We start from the raw sequence: 8,692 nt of genomic DNA, 5'->3' as shown, positions 1-8,692 counted from the left end.
CCCGTCCAACCGCACCCCCCCCCCCCAACCACCAGGAGCGGGCACGGCAGGTATCGGCACAGCCGATACTGCCCCCTCCGCTCGTGATGGCCGGGCCCTTTTTTCCAATTGGGCCTGTTCACCAGGAGGCGTCCGCACTTTCCTCTTAGAGGACAGAGTTTCGGCCTCCATGGTACCCAGACCCCCCACCCCTACAATCGGCCCACGAATGAAAGACACCCCCCTCGCCCTCCCAGCAGAGAGAGTGGTGGGGGCAAGCCCAGCAGCCATGGTGGGCGTCAGAATCCCCCGAAGGGGGCCCCTACCATCCCTCGCCTTGGACAGTGGTGTGGACGTTTTAGCGCCCACAAACCTGTCTCCCGTAAAGGGAAGAAGACGAGGGGTGGTAATGGTCCCCGCACTAACCATTTCGACCGCCGCCTGCACACTGGCCTCCGCAAACTCCAACTCCAAAGTACGCAATTCGCGTTCCTGCCTCCGCATCCTTATCATGTTGCGGAGGATGTTGGTCGCATCTGTGAGGCGGTAAAGCTGATCCTTTACCGCCTCGCGGACATTTAGGCGGACATTATGGGAGGTCTTGGCGAAGTCGTCAACCTCCTCTTCGACCTCAAGGGCATCAGTGATGATGCCCAATGCCCGCACTATACCGGCCGCCAAACAATCTTGTGCGTCTTCGGCCGACGCATTGGCTATTTCGGGGTATAAATCCCGATATTTGCCAGTCGGCTGAATCGGTGCCCTGCTCTTAGGCAATGCTTTTTGCCCCGCATTTTTGGCACTACTAGCGCCCGACTGGGGCGTCATTCCGCCCTTCTTCGTCCGTGTCGGAGTCCCGGACAAAACCGGTAACTCTTCTGCGGACGATTCTGGGCGGGAGGGATGACCCCTCGTCGTCGGAGTCTGCAGCGAAAACAAGTTCGCCTCCTTCATTCTCGGGGGTATCTATCCCGAGTTGCGAGACGTGACCCAAGTAGGAGTCCATAGCTTACGCCTCGTCGCTCTTATGCTACAACCGCATACATCCGCTCTCGCACACTCACCTCAACACACTCATACACGCGCTTCCTTGGCAACACAACAACAGAACAAAGACAGAAGGACACCAACAAAAACCCGAAACCAATGGACGTACACACCGAAAAAATAGGACAGCAACAAAGCTGAAACACTAGGACAAAATCAACAATAAGTATATAACTACACAGTTAAAAATAAACAGGTAAGTAAAAACTAAGTAAAGCTAATTCTAAGTTAAATGAAGGGACGGCACTCCTTATTCACTAACCTAAATCAAGCTTAACCTATTCTAATACTACCTATTTACAAATATATGTACACAGGTACTCCAAAAATAAAGTTTTTGGGACCCCAATCGTGGCGCCACCTATGGCAGTGAAAATACACCCAAATGGTGTGCTCCAACGAGTTTCCCGTATCCAAAAACCCACGACACGGAAAAAATCCGGGTCAAATCGGGTGAATCCTAACAAAACCACTCTTCTGACCAAAACCACCCCTCATAAAGGGGGCGTGGAACCGGGCCACACGGTTCGTCAGGGTATGTTGCGGAGTTAAGGGGGGACGAAAATTTGCGTATTTTCGCCGAAAAACGCCGCCTTCACCCTCAAAACGCAAAAAAAAGGGGGTTTTACCCCTTTAGGCTTAATTAACACCCCTATTAAGGGGTTGATCGGGTGGAAAACCGACCTACACCCTTACAACAATCCTTCCCAGGTGGTATCCCCAGACGTAACCGGGTTTTTCCAACCTGGGGTGTTGTTCCTCCAAAAAAGTGGGTTTTTTACCCCCACAAACCACCCCTTAAGAGGGCGTGGTTTCTACCCCTAACAAAAATTGTAGCCCATGCCAGGGGCTACCACCTGCAAAAAACCGCGTCCTTCTACGATGATTTTAGCCGAATTGCCAAAACTTAACAGCGCGTGCACTCCAGATGTAGCAATCTGAGAGTATATAGACCTAACCCAGACCTAACCGAGACCTTTCGAAACACTGTATTTCCCATTGTTTTTGGTGAAAACCCTATTCTAAACCCTATCTTCCAGCACGCACCTTATATATACGCTCTCTCTCCCGTGCCCCCCCCCCCCCGGGGGGGGGGGGGGGCAAAATTTGTTCCGGATCTGGATTCCTTGTCGAATTTCCGCATAAATCGACTACCAACTCGTATGGGTACGCTCGACCCCACAGGGCCCGCGCGCACTTAGGGAGGAGGCAAGTCTGATATCTGGACGGTGGACTTGCCTCCTCCCTAAGTGCGCGCGTGGCCTTCCTCGCTGCGACTCCACCTCCTCGGCTCTTCCTCGTCTGTCTCCACGCGGTGGCACTATGTGTGTCTCTGTTGCACCCGCGGTATAAACGATAAAGCGTCTTTGTCGCACTTATTGTACTACACTTATTCTAGTCTACAAGCGTCTATATCGCTCTTATTGTCTAATAATTGGCACTATGTGTCCTTTCCGCGCTAAGATCTCGCGCTCTCTCGCACCAATAGAATGTCCCCACTCCAAAAAATTGGGCCTTAGTTTAATTTACTTCGTCCAAGACGCGAGTAGAGTGGGTCTGGGTTAGGTCTGGGTTAGGTCTGGGTTACTCAGTGATGAGAGTTGGGATCACTTGGATCTACGGACTGCAGAGGGGCCGGGCGATAGAAGCACGAGGTAGATTGCTCGAGGGGGAGGAGGCCGAGGGTGGCTGTTTCACGTTGCTACCGAGAGGCATGCGAGTAGAAGCGTTGCCCACCTCCTCACCCTGAGGGCCGTTGATCGGGGCGCGAGTAGAGAGTTAGAGTCAGCCGACGGAGGAACGAGCCGAGAACCGGGGGCTCAGCCGACGAGCAGGGAGGGTTGCGAGGGCGGGGGGCGGCGGGCCTCTCGCGCCTCAGGGTAGATTCGTGCACACAACTCTTGCCGGGGAACACGATGTCGAGACAAGGTCGAGAGGCGGGAGAGCACGTACAGAGAGGTTGCTGCATGACGGGGTAGATTGCGAGAGAAAGGATGCACGCGACGAGAGAGAGTTCTAGTTCGAGTCGAAGGGGAAGGGTGACGGGAGCTGCACCATGTTGTCGGAGAGATACCGACGAGTAGGTCTTCTCTCTGACCCCTCGTACACGCGTGGTTTATAGAACAGAGCACGATCGTGGTTGCACATGCAGGCGCGGGCGCGAGTTCGCGGGGAGGGGAGGGGCGGGAGGCAGCGGACTGTCTCGGCGCGCCGGAAAACTAACAGTCGCGGGTCGTCGCGAGACCGAGTAAATTCCTAGAGGGGACGCGCGGCGCGAAGGTAGAGAGGGAATTAATATCCGCGAGGGGCCGCGAAAGGGAGAGTGGGAGAGAGAGAGAGATAAAGAAACGAGAGGTGGCGCGGAGTAGGAGAAAAACACTAAACCGGCGAAAATTAGTAAACGCGAGCTGACCGCGAGGCAGGAAGGGAGAGAGAGAGAGAGGTGAGGCGACGGCGAGAGACGCGAGTTAGGTAAATATACAGAACGAAAATAATATCGGTAACGAGCGATAATAATATTAGAAGCATTCGAAAGGATCGGACGACGCGAACGAAACCAACAGGCGCGAGTCAACCGCGACGAAGCGATGTAATTCGAGAATTCGAAAGTTCCAAAACACTCGAGCGGGTCGGGCGGTCGGGGGAGCGAGGCGACATAAACAAATAAATGCACGACGGGCGGGTGTTTACAGTTTCACGACTAGCTGCACGAACCGGCAATAAACAAGTAAAAGACGAGCAACGGGAAACACGCTCGACGGTAAAGGTAGGAAAAAGAAATATCCATTAAACCGGAACAATAGAGTAGCGCAGGTAGACGGGTAGTGAGCGCTGGTAACGAGGCGAGCGCGCCGACACGGAGTCGGAAATAAAATCTTGCATGAACTCGCACGCCGGCACGCACTCGCGTGCTAGCGCGGGAGAGGCCGCGGAGGCGCGTCACATTTTTGAAAAGAACTCTGATCCGTGTCGGCGCGCTGACTCTGCGTGCACCGCGATCACCTTCAGTGCCGCGGCGGGAGCGCACCACCAGCAGCAACAATAGTAACAGCCACGATTCGAGGTAGAGAGGCGCACGGGTGCACGATCGGGGACAGGGAACCACCGCCGTGGTGGACGTAGAGACGAGACGCGGGGACGGGTTGCGCGACTAGTCGAGAGGAGGCGCGGTAGGCTCGTGGCGCGGGACAGCGACGGAGGCGCCGCCGCCAGAAGAACGAGCGATACCTTGTACGGACAGCGCGGAGTAGATTCGGACGCGAGCGGTAAAACTCTGTTCGCGGACTCGCCTTGCTCGCCCGCTCAGTCGGGCCCGTTCGGGGAAGTTCGGAAACTCGGTACAAACGGAACGCGCGGCGGCAAAGGTGATCGACCGGCGGAGGTAGGGAAAGAGAGGGGCCGGGAGTAGACGAACGGCCCGGAGGAGGTAGAAAAGTAAAGTCAAGTTAAGCGGCCGGGCCCACGGCGCCGTCCTAGGATGGGTGACCGTGCGCGCCGGCGGCGAAAATATTAGAACGTGAATAGGCCGGTCGGCCGCCTTCGCGCGCAGGCGATTTCCCACCCCCATCCAGCACGCGGTGTCGCGCTAGGGTCAAACGGGGGATCGCGGGGGCGGTGAGAGGAGCGAGCATCACCGCCCGAGGTAGCGCGGGGAAATCTTTAGACACAATTAATAGCTGAAATTGCGTTAAAGCGGATGAGAGAATCTCGAAAAATCACTTACACCTCACCGCTGGGGCTAAAGTGGGTAAGAGAATCTCGGAGGATGGTTCGAACCGCGCGAAGCGGTAAACTTTTGCCAGCCAGATGCGAATTAGGGACAATAACGGGGAAAAACACGTGTAACGGGAAAGTTGAAAAAAATACAAAACACTGAAGGGTACTCGAGGGAAAGCGTAGACAAAGAACCGTGGCCGTAAAATCGTCGTGATGACTCGCAGATGGCCGCAGGGCCGAACACGTGCGTGCAACTCGAAATTTCCAATCTCTATTTTTCCTTACACTTCTTTCGCCTCGAAGACAAAGGGCAACCGTTGGCCGTGTACTTGACTCTCGTGACAGGCGTGTGACTTCGGGCAGAGCGTTGCTAAACAGGCACTCGGGCGACGCAACGTCCCCGAGGAAAATTCCATCTCTTCGGAAATATCGCCTGGCAACGCGGGCCCTTTTTCTCTTGCGTAAAAATGGCGGCTCCAGCGGCGGGGGTGGCAACGAGGCTCGTGCGCACCCTCGGCGGAGTTCGTCGGGGAGGGGGCACGAGGGACAGCCTCTGACAGCGGACACGGCGGAGGCCTCGCTCAGTGCATCATAGTCTCTCGACCTTCACGCACTTCTTGCGATTCTCCAGCAACACACGCGTTGTCTCTCGAACATCGTCCGCGATCAGTAGTGAGCGTATACCGGTGACCGTTCCCTGGATTAGCGAATAGCCGGGCATCTGACTCTTGTTAGTGTATAAGCGAGCATCTGACTCTTGTTAGTGTATAAGCGAGCATCTGACTCTAGTTAGTGAATAAGTGAACATACTCCTCGAAGCCGTATACGAGACCACGTCCGTTCGTTTCCAGCCCCACGTACGCCGAGTCGAGCCGGACCGTCGAGTCGCAGCGAGAAACCGAGGTAGGAACAGCCGCATTCTTAGGCGCGACAGGGACGCGATCGAGGGTGAACCGCGACACCCGCACACGACAGCCCCGTCTCTCTGACGGGATCAGTGCGATCAATGCTCATCCACTCGCTTGGGACCGAGTTGGATCGTACAGAGATCCTCGACGAGAGACGCATTCCGAGAAGAATTATTACAGCATGTGTAGTAACGGTGGTGCAGGGAGCTTCGAGACGACACCTGGAGAATGTTTTCGAGCCTCAGGAAGGGAAGTCGTCAACGACCCTTCCACGATACTAGTCGAGAATAAAAGTAACAATACATTCGGTATTGGAAACTTTGTGGCTCGGAACGTCTTTGGGTAGAGTGCTCGAAGTATCCTGTAGGGCCTCGGAAAACGCGATACAACTTAAAATACTGTGCGTGTGAAACTTGTCTCTTGACCTCGCGGGGGGGAAGATTAGAAACTTTGACTCGAAACGACAGATAGAGGAAAATAAAATCACGGGATGCCGAAAGGATGGCGCCCACATTACGCTGCCCGTAAGGGTTAGAAAAATAGGGCGCTGTGCGGCAGGCAAACCGGCGATAACGCGAATGTTGTTCGAACAAGGTAGAGGTAGAATCAAGCGACACGAAAATGTGTCGAGTAAGACGGAGCTCCTCCAGCTCCATCATTTTACATTATTTTTAATTTTCTCTTGGGCCGGGCGATAGAAGCACGAGGTAGATTGCTCGAGGGGAGGAGGCCGAGGGTGGCTGTTTCACGTTGCTACCGAGAGGCATGCGAGTAGAAGCGTTGCCCACCTCCTCACCCTGAGGGCCGTTGATCGGGGCGCGAGTAGAGAGTTAGAGTCAGCCGTCGGAGGAACGAGCCGAGAACCGGGGGCTCAGCCGACGAGCAGGGAGGGTTGCGAGGGCGGGGGGCGGCGGGCCTCTCGCGCGTCAGGGTAGATTCGTGCACACAACTCTTGCCGGGGAACGCGATGTCGAGACAAGGTCGAGAGGCGGGAGAGCACGTACAGAGAGGTTGCTGCATGACGGGGTAGATTGCGAGAGAAAGGATGCACGCGACGAGAGAGAGTTCTAGTTCGAGTCGAAGGGGAAGGGTGAGGGGAGCTGCACCATGTTGTCGGAGAGATACCGACGAGTAGGTCTTCTCTCTGACCTCTCGTACACGCGTGGTTTATAGAACAGAGCACGATCGTGATTGCACATGCAGGCGCGGGCGCGAGTTCGCGGGGAGGGGAGGGGCGGGAGGCAGCGGACTGTCTCGGCGCGCCGGAAAACTAACAGTCGCGGGTCGTCGCGAGACCGAGTAAATTCCTAGAGGGGACGCGCGGCGCGAAGGTAGAGAGGGAATTAATATCCGCGAGGGGCCGCGAAAGGGAGAGTAGGAGAGAGAGAGAGATAAAGAAACGAGAGGTGGTGCGGAGTAGGGGAAAATTCTAAACCGGCAGAAATTAGTTAACGCGAGCTGACCGCGAGGCGGGAAGGGAGAGAGAGAGAGAGATGAGGCGACGGCGAGAGACGCGAGTTAGGGAAATATATAGAACGATAAATAATATCGGTACCGAGCGATAATAATATTAGATGCATTCGAAAAGATCGGAGGACGCGAACGAAATCAACAGGCGCGAGTCAACCGCGATGAAGCGATGTAATTCGAGAATTCGAAAGTTCCAAAACACTCGAGCGGGTCGGGCGGTCGGGGGAGCAAGGCGACATAAACAAATAAATGCACGACGGGCGGGTGTTTACAGTTTCACGACTAGCTGCACGAACCGGCAATAAACAAGTAAAAGACGAGCAACGGGAAACACGCTCGGCGGTAGAGGTAGAAAAAAGAAATATCCACTAAACCGGAACAATAGAGTAGCGCAGGTAGACGGGTAGTGAGCGCTGGTAACGAGGCGAGCGCGCCGACACGGAGTCGGAAATAAAATCTTGCATGAACTCGCACGCCGGCACGCACTCGCGTGCTAGCGCGGGAGAGGCCGCGGAGGCGCGTCACATTTTTGAAAAGAACTCTGATCCGTGTCGGCGCGCTGACTCTGCGTGCACCGCGGTCACTTTCAGTGCCGCGGCGGGAGCGCACCACCAGCAGCAACAATAGTAACAGCCACGATTCGAGGTAGAGAGGCGCACGGGCGCACGATCGGGGACAGGGAACCACCGCCGCGGTGGACGTAGAGACGAGACGCGGTGACGGGTTGCGCGACTAGTCGAGAGGAGGCGCGGTAGGCTCGTGGCGCGGGACAGCGACGGAGGCGCCGCAGCCGGGAGAACGAGCGATACCTTGTACGGACAGCGCGGAGTAGATTCGGACGCGAGCGGTAAAACTCTGTTCGCGGACTCGCCTTGCTCGCCCGCTCAGTCGGGCCCGTTCGGGGAAGTTCGGAAACTCGGTACAAACGGAACGCGCGGCGGCAAAGGTGATCGACCGGCGGAGGTAGGGAAAGAGAGGGGCCGGGAGTAGACGAACGGCCCGGAGGAGGTAGAAAAGTAAAGTCAAGTTAAGCGGCCGGGCCCACGGCGCCGTCCTAGGATGGGTGACCGTGCGCGCCGGCGGCGAAAATATTAGAACGTGAATAGGCCGGTCGGCCGCCTTCGCGCGCAGGCGATTTCCCACCCCCATCCAGCACGCGGTGTCGCGCTAGGGTCAAACGGGGGATCGCGGGGGCGGTGAGAGGAGCGAGCATCACCGCCCGAGGTAGCGCGGGGAAATCTTTAGACACAATTAATAGCTGAAATTGCGTTAAGGCGGATGAGAGAATCTCGAAAAATCACTTACACCTCACCGCTGGGGCTAAAGTGGGTAAGAGAATCTCGGAGGATGGTTCGAACCGCGCGAAGCGGTAAACTTTTGCAGGCCAGATGCGAATTAGGGACAATAACGGGGAAAAACACGTGTAACGGGAAAGTTGAAAAAAATACAAAACACTGAAGGGTACTCGAGGGAAAGCGTAGACAAAGAACCGTGGCCGTAAAATCGTCGTGATGACTCGCAGATGGCCGCAGGGCCGAACACGTGCGTGCAACTCGAAATTTCCAATCTCC

Source organism: Calliopsis andreniformis, unplaced genomic scaffold (genome assembly GCF_051401765.1).
Source record: "Calliopsis andreniformis isolate RMS-2024a unplaced genomic scaffold, iyCalAndr_principal scaffold0019, whole genome shotgun sequence".
In the NCBI taxonomy this organism is placed as follows: Eukaryota; Metazoa; Arthropoda; class Insecta; order Hymenoptera; family Andrenidae; genus Calliopsis; species Calliopsis andreniformis.
This window is presented reverse-complemented; position numbering follows the sequence as displayed.